General features: G+C 49.3%; 1 long non-coding RNA gene across 2 annotated transcripts in view; it reads left to right on the top strand.

The window, feature by feature from the left end:
- The window catches only part of LOC148473140 (uncharacterized), a 164527-nt gene that overhangs the window by 145635 nt on the left and 752 nt on the right, over window positions 1-18140 (top strand). For both annotated transcript variants that reach the window (XR_015873002.1, XR_015873003.1), the window contains one exon: window positions 11439-11525. This is a non-coding gene — a long non-coding RNA (uncharacterized LOC148473140). The remainder of the gene's footprint in view (window positions 1-11438; window positions 11526-18140) is intronic.

Below are 18140 nucleotides of genomic sequence, written 5' to 3'. Positions count from 1 at the left end.
GACTCAGGGACATATCACAGGAAGTGCAGACACAAGAGACAGTCTCAGGGACATATCACAGGAAGCACAGACAAACAAGAGGCAGTCTCAGGGACATATCACAGGAAGCACAAACACACAAGAGACAGTCTAACGGACATATCACAGGAAGCATAAACACACAAGAGACAGTCTCAGGGACACATCACAGGAAGCACAAACACATAAGAGACAGTCTCAGGGACACATCACAGGAAGTGCAGACACACAGGAGACAGTCTCAGGGACATATCACAGGAAGTGTAGTCACACAAGAGACAGTCTCAGGGACATATCACAGGAAGTGCAGACACACGAGACAGTCTCAGGGACACATCACAGGAAGCGCAGACACACAGGAGACAATCTCAGGGACCTATCACAGGAAGTGCAGACACACAGGAGACAGACTCAGGGACATATCACAGGAAGCACAGACACACAAGAGACAGTCTCAGGGACATATCACAGGAAGTGCAGACACACAGGAGACAGTCTCAGGGACCTATCACAGAAAGTGCAGACACACAGGAGACAGTCTCAGGGACCTATCACAGGAAGTGAAGACACACAGGAGACAGTCTCAGGGACCTATCACAGGAAGTGCAGACACAAGAGACAGTCTCAGGGACATATCACAGGAAGCGCAGACACACAGGAGACAGTCTCAGGGACCTATCACAGGAAGTGCAGACACACAGGAGACAATCTCAGGGACATATCACAGGAAGTGCAGACACACAAGAGACAGTCTCAGGGACATATCACAGGAAGCACAAACACACAAGAGACAGTCTCAGGGACATATCACAGGAACCGCAGACACACAAGAGACAGTCTCAGGGACATATCACAGGAAGCGCAGACACACAGGAGACAGACTCAGGGACATATCACAGGAAGCGCAGACACACAAGAGACAGTCTCAGGGACATATCACAAGAAGCTCAGACTCACAGGAGACAGTCTCAGGGACATATCACAGGAAGCACAAACACACAAGAGACAGTCTCAGGGACACATCACATTAAAGGGAAGACACACAGGAGACAGTCTCAGGGACATATTACAGGCAGTGCAGTCACACAAGAGACAGTCTCAGGGACACATCACAGGAAGCGCAGACACACAGGAGACAATCTCAGGGACATATCACAGGAAGCGCAGACACACAAGAGACAGTCTCAGGGACATATCACAGGAAGCGCAGACACCCAAGAGACAGTCTCAGGGACACATCACAGGAAGTGCAGACACACAGGAGACAGTCTCAGGGACATATCACAGGAAGTGCAGACACACAGGAGACAGTCTCAGGGGCATATCACAAGAATCACAAACACACAAGAGACAGTCTCAGGGACATATCACAGGAACCGCAGACACACAAGACACAGTCTCAGGGACATATCACAGGAAGAGCAGATACACAAGAGACAGTCTCAGGGTAATATCACAGGAAGTGCAGACACACAGGAGACAATCTCAGGGACACATCACAGGAAGTGCAGACACACAGGAGACAGTCTCAGGGACATATCACAGGAAGAGCAGACACACAAGAGACAGTCTCAGGGACATATCACAGGAAGTGCAGACACACAGGAGACAATCTCAGGGATATATCACAGGAAGTGCAGACACACAGGAGACAATCTCAAGGACATATCACAGGAAGAGCAGACACACAAGAGACAGTCTCAGGGACCTATCACAGGACGTGCAGACACACAAGAGACAGTCTCAGGGACCTATCACAGGAAGCGCAGACACACAGGAGACAATCTCAGGGACCTATCACAGGAAGTGCAGACACACAGGAGACAGACTCAGGGACATATCACAGGAAGTGCAGACACAAGAGACAGTCTCAGGGACATATCACAGGAAGCACAGACACACAAGAGGCAGTCTCAGGGACATATCACAGGAAGCACAAACACACAAGAGACAGTCTCAGGGACATATCACAGGAAGCATAAACACACAAGAGACAGTCTCAGGGACACATCACAGGAAGCACAAACACACAAGAGACAGTCTCAGGGACACATCACAGGAAGTGCAGACACACAGGAGACAGTCTCAGGGACATATCACAGGAAGTGTAGTCACACAAGAGACAGTCTCAGGGACATATCACAGGAAGTGCAGACACACGAGACAGTCTCAGGGACATATCACAGGAAGCGCAGACACACAGGAGACAGTCTCAGGGACATATCATAGGAAGCGCAGACACACAAGAGACAGTCTCAGGGACACATCACAGGAAGCGCAGACACACTGGAGACAGTCTCAGGGACATATCACAGGAAGCGCAGACACACAAGAGACAGTCTCAGGGACATATCACAGGAAGCGCAGACACACAAGAGACAGTCTCAGGGACCTATCACAGGAAGCGCAGACACTCAAGAGACAGTCTCAGGGACATATCACAGGAAGTGCAGACACACGAGACAGTCTCAGGGACCTATCACAGGAAGTGCAGACACACAAGAGACAGTCTCAGGGACACATCACAGGAAGCGCAGACACACGAGAGACAGTCTCAGGGACATATCACAGGAAGTGCAGACACACGAGAGACAGTCTCAGGGACATATCACAGGAAGCGCAGACACACAGGAGACAGTCTCAGGGACATATCACAGGAAGCGCAGACACACAAGAGACAGTCTCAGGGACACATCACAGGAAGCGCAGACACACTGGAGACAGTCTCAGGGACATATCACAGGAAGTGCAGACACACAAGAGACAGTCTCAGGGACATATCACAGGAAGCGCAGACACACAAGAGACAGTCTCAGGGACCTATCACAGGAAGCGCAGACACTCAAGAGACAGTCTCAGGGACATATCACAGGAAGTGCAGACACACGAGACAGTCTCAGGGACCTATCACAGGAAGTGCAGACACACAAGAGACAGTCTCAGGGACACATCACAGGAAGCGCAGACACACGAGAGACAGTCTCAGGGACATATCACAGGAAGTGCAGACACACAAGAGACAGTCTCAGGGACATATCACAGGAAGTGCAGACACACAAGACAGTCTCAGGGACCTATCACAGGAAGCACAAACACTCAAGAGACAGTCTCAGGGACATATCACAGGAAGTGCAGACACACAAGTGACAGTCTCAGGGACATATCACAGGAAGCGCAGTCACACAAGAGACAGTCTCAGGGACATATCACGGGAAGCACAGATACACAAGAGTTAGTCTCAGGGACCTATCACAGGAAGTGCAGACACACAAGAGACAGTCTCAGGGACCTATCACAGGAAGTGCAGTCACACAAGAGACAGTCTCAGGGACCTATCACAGGAAGCGCAGTCACACAAGAGACAGTCTCAGGGACCTAGCACAGGAAGCGCAGTCACACAAGAGACAGTCTCAGGGACCTATTACAGGAAGCGCAGACACACAAGAGACAGTCTCAGGGACATATCACAGGAAGTGCTGACACAAGAGACAGTCCCAGGGAGACATCACAGGAAGTGCAGACACACAAGAGATAGTCTCAGGGACACATCACAGGAAGTGCAGACACACAGGAGACAGTCTCAGGGACCTATCACAGGAAGTGCAGACACACAGGAGACAGTCTCAAGGACTTATCACAGGAAGCGCAGACACACAAGAGACAGTCTCAGGGACTTATCACAGGAAGCGCAGACACACAGGAGACAGTCTCAGGGACATATCACAGGAAGTGCAGACACACAAGAGACAGTCTCAGGGACACATCACAGGAAGTGCAGTCACACAAGAGACAGTCTCAGGGACCTATCACAGGAAGTGCAGACACACAAGAGACAGTCCCAGGGACATATCACAGGAAGCACAGACACACAAGAGACAGTCTCAGGGACATATCACAGGAAGTGCAGACACAAGAGACAGTCTCAGGGACATATCACAGGAAGCGCAGACACACAGGAGACAGTCTCAGGGACATATCACAGGAAGGTTTGGCCATGTGACTCTCCTCACACCGTCACACAGAAAGCTTCTATCCAGGTCTCACCTGGAGTGCACTGACCACAACAGGTCTTTCTATTCATCAGACCTCCTGCTAAGAAATGACAATCAGCATCTAGGGCCTGATTCAGAGCCTCTCGTAAGCGGCCACTCGTTCGCTACGAGCGATGTTCGCACATCTGCGCATGCCCATGGGTCGTAATGCGCATGTGTCAACCAGTCAGTGCAGTCGGAAAGCGTGTGTTCGAAAAATAGCGAGTGCCTGCTAATTTGAGTGACAGGATGAGGCGTTTGTGGGTGGTAATAGGGGAAGGTGCTTGAAAACGGGCTGTGGAGATCCGAACGCAGGCGTGCCAAATGGTCAAAACGGGCGTTTTAAGGGTGTGCATAATTAACAAAGCAGCGTCATCGACCACGTCACTTGGTTGTCTTTTAGCCTGAACTGCTCGCATGATTGCGGTAGGAAAATGCTACCACAAGAATAGCGAGCAGTTCATACGCCTTTCGATGTACTCGATTAATCAAATAAATAGCGGAGATGACATATGATACAAGGGGCGTCTTTACAAAATAGGGAGCGCATGTTTCGGACGCTCGCTCAGATATAGAGGCGTCAACAGACCGCAAAGAGTGAGCGCTCAATTTAAATAGCCGGCCCCTTTTTCTGAACGAGCGTCCGCAAATAGTGTCTGGCTCTGAATCAGGCCCTTAGTTTCCTGCAGTCACAGAAGCTGCTCATGTATTATACTGGAATATCTAAGAAGTGCATTTAACCACATATAAAAGATAAATAAACTCAGACATGTCATAGACTATATTACTCTGCGTTATAAACCAATGCATTGCAGATGCTCTATCGCAAAATATGTGTATATCAATACAGTTTATTATAAACCATGGGCAGTCTTTGTGCGTTAAACTGTGTCCATGCTGGGACTTTAACTCTTTCAGTGCTGGTGATACTGGGAGCTGTTATCCCAGTCCTCCAGCATTCTGCAGTACAGCCAGCGCCTCTTCTAGCCCCGCAGTACAGCCAGCGCCTCTCCTAGCCCCGCAGAACAGCCAGCGCCTCTCCTAGCCCCGCAGTACAGCCAGCGCCTCTCCTAGCCCCGCAGTACAGCCAGCGCCTCTCCTAGCCCCGCAGTACAGCCAGCGCCTCTCCTAGCCCCGCAGTACAGCCAGCGCCTCTCCTAGCCCCGCAGTACAATCAGCGCCTCTCCTAGCCCCGCAGTACAGCCAGCGCCTCTCCTAGCCCCGCAGTACAGCCAGCGCCTCTCCTAGCCCCGCAGTACAGCCAGCGCCTCTCCTAGCCCCGCAGTACAGCCAGCGCCTCTCCTAGCCCCGCAGTACAGCCAGCGCCTCTCCTAGCCCCGCAGTACAGCCAGCGCCTCTCCTAACCCCGCAGTACAGCCAGCGCCTCTCCCAGCCCCGCAGTACAGCCAGCGCCTCTCCCAGCCCCGCAGTACAGCCAGCGCCTCTCCTAGCCCCGCAGTACAGCCAGCGCCTCTCCTAGCCCCGCAGTACAGCCGGCGCCTCTCCTAGCCCCGCAGTACAGCCGGCGCCTCTCCTAGCCCCGCAGTACAGCCGGCGCCTCTCCTAGCCCCGCAGTACAGCCGGCGCCTCTCCTAGCCCCGCAGTACACCCGGCGCCTCTCCTAGCCCCGCAGTGCAGCCGGCGCCTCTCCTAGCCCCGCAGTCCATCCGGCGCCTTTCCTAGCCCCGCAATACAGCCAGCGCCTCTCCTAGCCCCGCAGTACAGCCAGCTCCTCTCCTAGCCCCACAATACAGCCAGCGCCTCTCCTAGCCCTGCCGTACAGCCAGCGCCTCTCCTAGCGCCTCTCCTAGCCCCGCAGTACAGCCAGATCCTCTTCTAGCCTCGCAGTACAGCCAGCTCCTCTCCTATCCCCGCAGTACAGCCAGCTCTTCTCCTAGCCCCGCATTACAGCCGATGCCTCTCCTAGCCCTGCCGTACAGCCAGCGCCTCTCGTAGCACCTCTCCTAGCCCCGCAGTACAGCCAGCACCTAGCCCCGCAATACAGCCAGCGCCTCTCCTAGCCCCGCAGTACAGCCAGCTCCTCTTCTAGCCCCGCAGTACAGCCAGCTCCTCTCCTATCCCCGCAGTACAGCCAGCTCCTCTCCTAGCCCCGCAGTACAGCCGGGTCCTCTCCTAGCCCCGCAGTACAGCCGGTGCCTCTCCTAACCCCACAGTACAGCCGGCTCCTCTCCTAGCCCCGCAGTACAGCCGGCACCTCTCCTAGACTCGCAGTACAGCCGGCTCCTCTCCTAGCCCCGCAGTACAGCCGGCTCCTCTCCTAGCCCCGCAGTACAGCCGGCGCCTCTCCTAGCCCCGCAGTACAGCCGGCTCCTCTCCTAGCCCCGCAGTACAGCCGGCTCCTCTCCTAGCCCCGCAGTACAGCCGGAGCCTCGCCTAGCCCCGCAGTACAGCCAGCGCCTCTCCTAGCCCCGCAGTACAGCCAGCACCTTTCCTAGCCCCGCAGTACAACCAGCACCTCTCCTAGCCCCGCAGTACAGCCAGCGCCTCTCCTAGCCCCGCAGTTCAGCCAGCGCCTCTCCTAGCCCCGCAGTTCAGCCAGCGCCTCTCCTAGCCCAGCAATACAGCCAGCGCCTCTCCTAGCCCCGCAGTACAGCAAGCGCCTCTCCTAGCCCTGCAGTACAGCCAGCGCCTCTCCTAGCCCCGCAGTACAGCCAGTGCCTCTCCTAGCCCCGCAGTACAGCCAGCGCCTCTCCTAGCCCCGCAGTACAGCCAGCGCCTCTCCTAGTCCCGCAGTACAGCCAGCGCCTCTCCTAGCCCAGCAGTACAGCCGGCTCCTCTCCTAGCCCTGCAGTACAGCCGGCGCCTCTCCTAGCCCCGCAGTACAGCCAGCGCCTCTCCTAGCCCCGCAGTACAGCCAGCGCCTCTCCTAGCCCCGCAGTACAGCCGGCGCCTCTCCTAGCCCCGCAGTACAGCCGGCGCCTCTCCTAGCCCCGCAGTACAGCCGGCGCCTCTCCTAGCCCCGCAGTACAGCCGGCGCCTCTCCTAGCCCCGCAGTACACCCGGCGCCTCTCCTAGCCCCGCAGTGCAGCCGGCGCCTCTCCTAGCCCCGCAGTCCATCCGGCGCCTTTCCTAGCCCCGCAATACAGCCAGCGCCTCTCCTAGCCCCGCAGTACAGCCAGCTCCTCTCCTAGCCCCACAATACAGCCAGCGCCTCTCCTAGCCCTGCCGTACAGCCAGCGCCTCTCCTAGCGCCTCTCCTAGCCCCGCAGTACAGCCAGATCCTCTTCTAGCCTCGCAGTACAGCCAGCTCCTCTCCTATCCCCGCAGTACAGCCAGCTCTTCTCCTAGCCCCGCATTACAGCCGATGCCTCTCCTAGCCCTGCCGTACAGCCAGCGCCTCTCGTAGCACCTCTCCTAGCCCCGCAGTACAGCCAGCACCTAGCCCCGCAATACAGCCAGCGCCTCTCCTAGCCCCGCAGTACAGCCAGCTCCTCTTCTAGCCCCGCAGTACAGCCAGCTCCTCTCCTATCCCCGCAGTACAGCCAGCTCCTCTCCTAGCCCCGCAGTACAGCCGGGTCCTCTCCTAGCCCCGCAGTACAGCCGGTGCCTCTCCTAACCCCACAGTACAGCCGGCTCCTCTCCTAGCCCCGCAGTACAGCCGGCACCTCTCCTAGACTCGCAGTACAGCCGGCTCCTCTCCTAGCCCCGCAGTACAGCCGGCTCCTCTCCTAGCCCCGCAGTACAGCCGGCGCCTCTCCTAGCCCCGCAGTACAGCCGGCTCCTCTCCTAGCCCCGCAGTACAGCCGGCTCCTCTCCTAGCCCCGCAGTACAGCCGGAGCCTCGCCTAGCCCCGCAGTACAGCCAGCGCCTCTCCTAGCCCCGCAGTACAGCCAGCACCTTTCCTAGCCCCGCAGTACAACCAGCACCTCTCCTAGCCCCGCAGTACAGCCAGTGCCTCTCCTAGCCCCGCAGTTCAGCCAGCGCCTCTCCTAGCCCCGCAGTTCAGCCAGCGCCTCTCCTAGCCCAGCAATACAGCCAGCGCCTCTCCTAGCCCCGCAGTACAGCAAGCGCCTCTCCTAGCCCTGCAGTACAGCCAGCGCCTCTCCTAGCCCCGCAGTACAGCCAGTGCCTCTCCTAGCCCCGCAGTACAGCCAGCGCCTCTCCTAGCCCCGCAGTACAGCCAGCGCCTCTCCTAGTCCCGCAGTACAGCCAGCGCCTCTCCTAGCCCAGCAGTACAGCCGGCTCCTCTCCTAGCCCTGCAGTACAGCCGGCGCCTCTCCTAGCCCTGCAGTGCAGCCGGCGCCTCTCCTATCCCTGCAGTGCAGCCAGCGCCTCTCCTAGCCCCGCAGTACAGCCGATGCCTCTCCTAGCCCCGCAGTACAGCCAGCGCCTCTCCTAGCCCAGTAGTACAGCCAGCGCCTCTCCTACCCCTGCAATACAGCCGGCGCCTCTCCTAGCCCCGCATTACAGCCAGCACCTCTCCTAGCCCCGCAGTACAGCCAGCGCCTCTCCTAGCCCTGCTGGGACTCTCCTAATTACCTGGCCACAATACGTTAAAAAATACATGTAACACTAGGTGCCCAGCGCCGGTTATACATTTACAATGGGCGCGTAGCAGCTGTATGTTTCAAATATGGTGCCGCAGCACGGGAGTTAACCCTTTCAGTCCCAGGGTAACGATTTTAGTCACGTGTGGTCAGGCTCCGGCCACAGTTAGTATTATATAATATTATATACAGTACACAGCACAATAATCACTTGGGCAAATATCGTCAAAACAGATTTGATTACAAACATATAAAATAAAACATTTGGGGCCCCATTTACAAACGAAGGGAAATACCAGCGGGAATTTTCGTTTATCACTGTGATACAAATGAAAATTCCACTGGTACTTAGTAATACTTACCCCTCCGGCGAGGTCCAGTGAAGTCCAGCGGAATCCTCGTCCTCGAAGGAGGTCCTCTGCTGGGCTGCTGGCAGCCTAACATTGCCAGCGACGGGGCTCCAGGGTCATGTGCATACGTGATGTTCCATCTGCGCATGTGCATGACAGGGAGACCCGGCAGTACCTGGAAGGCTTCATTGAAGCCGGAAAGGCACCGCCGGTCTCCATTGCCGGCAATGGGGCCCGCAGCGCTCTCGCCATCTTTTAGATGGTGAGAGCGATACTGTACAAACAGCGGTAATCTAAGATTACCCCTGTTTACTAAATACAGCAAGATGGTATAACCCCTTTAGCGAGCGCTAAAGGGGTTATATTTCATTTGTAAATGTGGCCCTTGGTGATAAATAAGAAAGTAAGTGATGGTGATAAGTTAGAGGAAGAGGAGATGGGATTACACGCGGCATCTATTCATCATTCCTTAGTGTAATAGCTGGGTGATCAGAGGAGAAGCTTTCTCTTATCTGGGGAAAGAATCAGCTCAGGAGCCCCCTCTAATCAGCTCAGGAGCCCCCTCTAATTAGCCCCAATAGAGAGTATCTAACCTTCCTCTGCTAGAATACAGATGTCACCGTTGTTCTGCTACAATACAGATGTCACCGTTGTTCTGACTGAAATGAATGTAGGGTGAGGACAAAATCCAATTTTATAAAACATATAGCATATCAGTGACCCCTTACTGTACAGAGGGTCTGATTCACAGCCGCTCGCTGCTGGCAGGTGCTCGCTCTGAATCTGGGCATTTTTGTTTTTTTTTTGTCTCTGGCTGCTGGCAAAGCTGTGGGTGACCACCGACAGCTTGTGAGAGTGGGCTGGAGACCGGCGCGATTATCACGACCATCGGGCTTGCGACAAGACCCTGGGGTAAGGTCTAGCTGCCGTAAGCCCGAGTGGACTTCCTGCTCACTAGTGATGTCAGTAACCACACCTGCAAACGCCAGGCATTCCTAAGGGAACGCCTACATTTGTCCGGCCACCCCCCCTTCCCGCCCACAAAATGGGGCGAGCTGTCAATCAACATCGACAGCCGCCCCATCTTGCTGCAAGTACCGTAGCAACTGAACTTCAGCCGCTCAGTGGGGCTCGCGCACACTGGACGCGGCGAGTGCACAGTGGGGAACCATTGAGCTGCTTGCGAGCGGCTCTGAATCGGGCCCAGAGTCCATTTCAGTGACCGACACATAATGCAAAGAGCATGAGTGACCCTAATAATGCAGAGAACATCACAGTGACCACAAGATAATGCAGAGAACATCACAGTGACCACAAGATAATGCAGAGAACATCACAGTGACCACAAGATAATACAGAGAACATCACAGGGAGCATAGCAGTGACCACCATATAATGCAGAGAACATCACAGTGACCACAAGATAATGCAGAGAACATCACAGTGACCACAAGATAATGCAGAGAACATCACAGTGACCACAAGATAATGCAGAGAACATCACAGTGACCACAAGATAATACAGAGAACATCACAGGGAGCATAGCAGTGACCACCATATAATGCAGAGAACATCACAGTGACCACAAGATAATGCAGAGAACATCACAGTGACCACAAGATAATGCAGAGAACATCACAGTGACCACAAGATAATGCAGAGAACATCACAGTGACCACAAGATAATGCAGAGAACATCACAGGTAGCATCGCAGTTACCACCATATAATGCAGAGAACATCACAGTGACCACAAGATAATGCAGAGAACATCACAGTGACCACAAGATAATGCAGAGAACATCACAGTGACCACAAGATAATGCAGAGAACATCACAGTGACCACAAGATAATGCAGAGAACATCACAGTGACCACAGGATAATGCAGAGAACATCACAGGGAGCATCGCAGTGACCGCCATATAATGCAGAGTACAACATGGTGACCACTATATCATTTTTAACACAGTTTACCTTTGGGCATTATATTGACCAACATATAATACAGAGAGCATTGCAGTGACTGCCATATAATACAGAGACCATCGCAATGACCACAATATAATGCAGAGAACAACATGGTGACCACTATATAATGCAAAGATCATCATATTAACCAACATATAATACAGACAGAAAGCATTGCAGTGACTGCTATAAAATGCAGAGAACAACACGGTGACCATATAATGCAGAGATTCAAAGTGACTGCCAAATATTGCAGAGAGCAGCACCGTGACCACCGTAACCATACACACCACATTACATTTTGAAAGAACTCCAAAGGTGTTTTTAAAAAAAAATGTTTTAAATCAAACTGCAAACAGTGGGGCCTGTGTCTCCAGCCTAGGAACTGGCTGCACATTATACTCACTGTATATAGTCTGGTATTATATAACATACAGACATTGCAGAACACATTATTACTGTACTTCTCTGAAGTGTCACAGGTTATACAAACAATGTAGAAGGTGCAGGAGGGATTCAGTGATGCAGATGGTTAATGTTCTTTATGTTCCTGTCTGGCAGATTCCCCAATCTCTGAGTGCTTCTGTGAATTTCCTGCCATAGTCCTAGTCAGAACTATTGAGGACCAGGCGTACATACTTGGAACAGGTAGGTACACTCTATGGTGCCCCAAACCTTGGTCCAACCACTAGTGCCCTCTCTTTTATACAGTATATCCCAATAGCAACACAGAAATCCCATTACTAATGCCCCACATAGCAGGATCATCCATGATGCAACCTGGGCTGTTGCCTAGGGCCTGTGGGCAATGAGGGAACAGATTATCCCACCCCATTTTTATGTTGTTTTTTTGGCAAATGGATGTGGGAAATGTCCCAAACCATTTTGTTGTATAGAGTCCCATAAGGTCTTCTCCAGACTCTGATTATTATTATTATTATTATCCTTTATTTATATGGCGCCACAAAGGTTCCGCAGCGCCTTACACAGTACATAAATGAGCACACAAGAAAAACAGTTAATAGTAATACAAAACAATGCAGGACAAGGACAAGGTTATAAACTCAGCTGCAAAACACAAGCAGCAGGACATGAGCAACCAGGTGGTAGGTGCCATTGTAGGGAGTTAGGAGTAAATTATACTATAAGTAGGGGGAGGAGAAGCACGTGAGGATGAGGGCCCTGCTCATGAGAGCTTACATTCTAAAGGGGAAGGGCAGACAGACAGGGGCGACACAGAGGGGTAGATAGTGAAGAAGGAGCATGGAGCAGTGGGTTAGGATATGTGCTGCGGAATGTGTGTGTATAAGACGACCTGATGTTATGTAAAAATTAAGTCCTTCATACATCTATCTCTATGATAGAAAATAGATTGTTTGTGTTATTTACATGAGAGATGTACAAAGTAAAGTAGAAGCACTTTAATTTGTGTGTTACATTTTAGCATCTATATACAGCCTGACAAGAAATGCAGCTATTATGGGACTGTCCCGCCATCCTAATACAGTAGTGACTACTTTAGTTCCAGCTGCTGGGTGCTATGCCATGCTCCTGTGAGTGGGTGCATCTCACATGCTAGACCCACTCACAAATGGGTGCAGCCATACATGATGTGGTTCCACAGGATGTTGCAGTACCCGGGCCCAGAATTTCTCTTGGCAGCCCTGGAGGTGACAGACAGAACGAGGAGGGAATGGGGCTTAGTAGTGGGGTAACAAGACCATGGAGGGAGGTGGTTGAGAGTGGAGGTATAGGAGAAGTGGGGGAAAGAAGCAGAGGGTTGGAAGCAGACTGATGAGAGAAAAAAAGGAAGAACAGCAAGTGGAGGAAACAGGAGGGGGAAGAGAGGGACGGATAAAGTAGAGGATTATGTGGACATAGAATATGGGGGTTGTGTGAAGTAAGGGTGTTCATGCTGTGGACAAGGTAATAATTGAGATGTAAACTGGAGTGGAGGCTGTGAGATATAGAGTCAGTGTGATATAGAGACAGTGTAATGTGGAGGCTGTGAGATATAGAGTCAGTGTGGATTAAAGTTGTTAAATGTTCAAAAATACATGTAAAGAACAGTGCTGCTAATGTATGAGCGCAGCTCCAAAAGTGATATATAAAGGAGAGGTATGTGAGTAGTGGGTGCAGGAATTAGTTTATAAACAAATGATTAATGTGGATAGATGTGACACAATTGGAAAAGGCAATACAAAATGAATGAGGACAAAATTACAATGTACCCGAGCTGATCCAGTCCAAAGTGTTCTGATCAACAAAGATCAATCAACAAGAGCAGTACACAGACAGGGGAGCACTTGCAGTGTCAGAGCAGTACACAGACAGGGGAGCACTTGCAGTGTCAGAGCAGTACACAGACAGGGGAGCACTTGCAGTGTCCAAGCAGTACACAGACAGGGGAGCACTTGCAGTGTCAGAGCAGTGAGTGCAGTAAGTAGTTGCCTGGATACAGCAGTAGATGTTGATTTTGTTCATTCACATAAGTATGTTGCTTCTTGTTGTTCAGAAAGTGTTCTGGTTTTGAGTTTCGTTTTCCTCCAGTTTAACTCCAGCGTAACTCCGACTTAGTTATCAAATTGTATTTACACTTATAATCAGAACACTTGGAATCTTAACACAGACTATGGCAGCCTCCGGCTATGCAGCCTGTGGGAGCAGTAATATCTAAAGTTACAAACATGTGTCTCTGTGCTCACTGATTGGGACCCCACCCCAAAAGCTCTAACACACACTAAATTGGGATGCAATAAAGTCTAAGATAAACAATTTGTGAGCAGGGGGAGGCCAACACAGATTCACAATACATTCCTAACTTCCTTTAGATAAATTGCTCTTAGTATAGCAGTAGTTGTAATTTACGCAGTATAAATTTTCAAAACTGTGCTGAGGCAATCACTAAAACAGCATCTGATGGGAGCAGTAGTTGTAATTTACCTGTGGAATGCAGAGAAGAAGTCACATCAGTCTTTGCATGGTGCGCATATGACAAATAAGATCTGCAGCGTAACTCCGACTTAGTTATCAAATTGTATTTACACTTATAATCAGAACACTTGGAATCTTAACACAGACTATGGCAGCCTCCGGCTATGCAGCCTGTGGGAGCAGTAATATCTAAAGTTACAAACATGTGTCTCTGTGCTCACTGATTGGGACCCCACCCCAAAAGCTCTAACACACACTAAATTGGGATGCAATAAAGTCTAAGATAAACAATTTGTGAGAAGGGGGAGGCCAACACAGATTCACAATACATTCCTAACTTCCTTTAGATAAATTGCTCTTAGTATAGCAGTAGTTGTAATTTACGCAGTATAAATTTTCAAAACTGTGCTGAGGCAATCACTAAAACAGCATCTGATGGGAGCAGTAGTTGTAATTTACCTGTGGAATGCAGAGAAGAAGTCACATCAGTCTTTGCATGGTGCGCATATGACAAATAAGATCTGCAGCGTAACTCCGACTTAGTTATCAAATTGTATTTACACTTATAATCAGAACACTTGGAATCTTAACACAGACTATGGCAGCCTCCGGCTATGCAGCCTGTGGGAGCAGTAATATCTAAAGTTACAAACATGTGTCTCTGTGCTCACTGATTGGGACCCCACCCCAAAAGCTCTAACACACACTAAATTGGGATGCAATAAAGTCTAAGATAAACAATTTGTGAGAAGGGGGAGGCCAACACAGATTCACAATACATTCCTAACTTCCTTTAGATAAATTGCTCTTAGTATAGCAGTAGTTGTAATTTACGCAGTATAAATTTTCAAAACTGTGCTGAGGCAATCACTAAAACAGCATCTGATGGGAGCAGTAGTTGTAATTTACCTGTGGAATGCAGAGAAGAAGTCACATCAGTCTTTGCATGGTGCGCATATGACAAATAAGATCTGCAGCGTAACTCCGACTTAGTTATCAAATTGTATTTACACTTATAATCAGAACACTTGGAATCTTAACACAGACTATGGCAGCCTCCGGCTATGCAGCCTGTGGGAGCAGTAATATCTAAAGTTACAAACATGTGTCTCTGTGCTCACTGATTGGGACCCCACCCCAAAAGCTCTAACACACACTAAATTGGGATGCAATAAAGTCTAAGATAAACAATTTGTGAGAAGGGGGAGGCCAACACAGATTCACAATACATTCCTAACTTCCTTTAGATAAATTGCTCTTAGTATAGCAGTAGTTGTAATTTACGCAGTATAAATTTTCAAAACTGTGCTGAGGCAATCACTAAAACAGCATCTGATGGGAGCAGTAGTTGTAATTTACCTGTGGAATGCAGAGAAGAAGTCACATCAGTCTTTGCATGGTGCGCATATGACAAATAAGATCTGCAGCGTAACTCCGACTTAGTTATCAAATTGTATTTACACTTATAATCAGAACACTTGGAATCTTAACACAGACTATGGCAGCCTCCGGCTATGCAGCCTGTGGGAGCAGTAATATCTAAAGTTACAAACATGTGTCTCTGTGCTCACTGATTGGGACCCCACCCCAAAAGCTCTAACACACACTAAATTGGGATGCAATAAAGTCTAAGATAAACAATTTGTGAGAAGGGGGAGGCCAACACAGATTCACAATACATTCCTAACTTCCTTTAGATAAATTGCTCTTAGTATAGCAGTAGTTGTAATTTACGCAGTATAAATTTTCAAAACTGTGCTGAGGCAATCACTAAAACAGCATCTGATGGGAGCAGTAGTTGTAATTTACCTGTGGAATGCAGAGAAGAAGTCACATCAGTCTTTGCATGGTGCGCATATGACAAATAAGATCTGCAGCGTAACTCCGACTTAGTTATCAAATTGTATTTACACTTATAATCAGAACACTTGGAATCTTAACACAGACTATGGCAGCCTCCGGCTATGCAGCCTGTGGGAGCAGTAATATCTAAAGTTACAAACATGTGTCTCTGTGCTCACTGATTGGGACCCCACCCCAAAAGCTCTAACACACACTAAATTGGGATGCAATAAAGTCTAAGATAAACAATTTGTGAGCAGGGGGAGGCCAACACAGATTCACAATACATTCCTAACTTCCTTTAGATAAATTGCTCTTAGTATAGCAGTAGTTGTAATTTACGCAGTATAAATTTTCAAAACTGTGCTGAGGCAATCACTAAAACAGCATCTGATGGGAGCAGTAGTTGTAATTTACCTGTGGAATGCAGAGAAGAAGTCACATCAGTCTTTGCATGGTGCGCATATGACAAATAAGATCTGCAGCGTAACGCCGACTTAGTTATCAAATTGTATTTACACTTATAATCAGAACACTTGGAATCTTAACACAGACTATGGCAGCCTCCGGCTATGCAGCCTGTGGGAGCAGTAATATCTAAAGTTACAAACATGTGTCTCTGTGCTCACTGATTGGGACCCCACCCCAAAAGCTCTAACACACACTAAATTGGGATGCAATAAAGTCTAAGATAAACAATTTGTGAGAAGGGGGAGGCCAACACAGATTCACAATACATTCCTAACTTCCTTTAGATAAATTGCTCTTAGTATAGCAGTAGTTGTAATTTACGCAGTATAAATTTTCAAAACTGTGCTGAGGCAATCACTAAAACAGCATCTGATGGGAGCAGTAGTTGTAATTTACCTGTGGAATGCAGAGAAGAAGTCACATCAGTCTTTGCATGGTGCGCATATGACAAATAAGATCTGCAGCGTAACTCCGACTTAGTTATCAAATTGTATTTACACTTATAATCAGAACACTTGGAATCTTAACACAGACTATGGCAGCCTCCGGCTATGCAGCCTGTGGGAGCAGTAATATCTAAAGTTACAAACATGTGTCTCTGTGCTCACTGATTGGGACCCCACCCCAAAAGCTCTAACACACACTAAATTGGGATGCAATAAAGTCTAAGATAAACAATTTGTGAGAAGGGGGAGGCCAACACAGATTCACAATACATTCCTAACTTCCTTTAGATAAATTGCTCTTAGTATAGCAGTAGTTGTAATTTACGCAGTATAAATTTTCAAAACTGTGCTGAGGCAATCACTAAAACAGCATCTGATGGGAGCAGTAGTTGTAATTTACCTGTGGAATGCAGAGAAGAAGTCACATCAGTCTTTGCATGGTGCGCATATGACAAATAAGATCTGCAGCGTAACTCCGACTTAGTTATCAAATTGTATTTACACTTATAATCAGAACACTTGGAATCTTAACACAGACTATGGCAGCCTCCGGCTATGCAGCCTGTGGGAGCAGTAATATCTAAAGTTACAAACATGTGTCTCTGTGCTCACTGATTGGGACCCCACCCCAAAAGCTCTAACACACACTAAATTGGGATGCAATAAAGTCTAAGATAAACAATTTGTGAGAAGGGGGAGGCCAACACAGATTCACAATACATTCCTAACTTCCTTTAGATAAATTGCTCTTAGTATAGCAGTAGTTGTAATTTACGCAGTATAAATTTTCAAAACTGTGCTGAGGCAATCACTAAAACAGCATCTGATGGGAGCAGTAGTTGTAATTTACCTGTGGAATGCAGAGAAGAAGTCACATCAGTCTTTGCATGGTGCGCATATGACAAATAAGATCTGCAGCGTAACTCCGACTTAGTTATCAAATTGTATTTACACTTATAATCAGAACACTTGGAATCTTAACACAGACTATGGCAGCCTCCGGCTATGCAGCCTGTGGGAGCAGTAATATCTAAAGTTACAAACATGTGTCTCTGTGCTCACTGATTGGGACCCCACCCCAAAAGCTCTAACACACACTAAATTGGGATGCAATAAAGTCTAAGATAAACAATTTGTGAGAAGGGGGAGGCCAACACAGATTCACAATACATTCCTAACTTCCTTTAGATAAATTGCTCTTAGTATAGCAGTAGTTGTAATTTACGCAGTATAAATTTTCAAAACTGTGCTGAGGCAATCACTAAAACAGCATCTGATGGGAGCAGTAGTTGTAATTTACCTGTGGAATGCAGAGAAGAAGTCACATCAGTCTTTGCATGGTGCGCATATGACAAATAAGATCTGCAGCGTAACTCCGACTTAGTTATCAAATTGTATTTACACTTATAATCAGAACACTTGGAATCTTAACACAGACTATGGCAGCCTCCGGCTATGCAGCCTGATGACCATAGACACAGGCCCATCATACACTGTACTAAATCCAGTCCCATTGGGTCTTCTCGCAACTCTGATGACCCTAGACATACTGTAGGCCCATCATACATTT

This window comes from Taudactylus pleione, unplaced genomic scaffold (assembly GCF_031769625.1).
Source record: "Taudactylus pleione unplaced genomic scaffold, aTauple2 ptg000966l, whole genome shotgun sequence".
NCBI classification, from domain to species: Eukaryota; Metazoa; Chordata; class Amphibia; order Anura; family Myobatrachidae; genus Taudactylus; species Taudactylus pleione.
The sequence above is the reverse complement of the archived record's forward strand: the minus strand, read 5'-3'. Positions and strand labels throughout refer to the sequence as shown.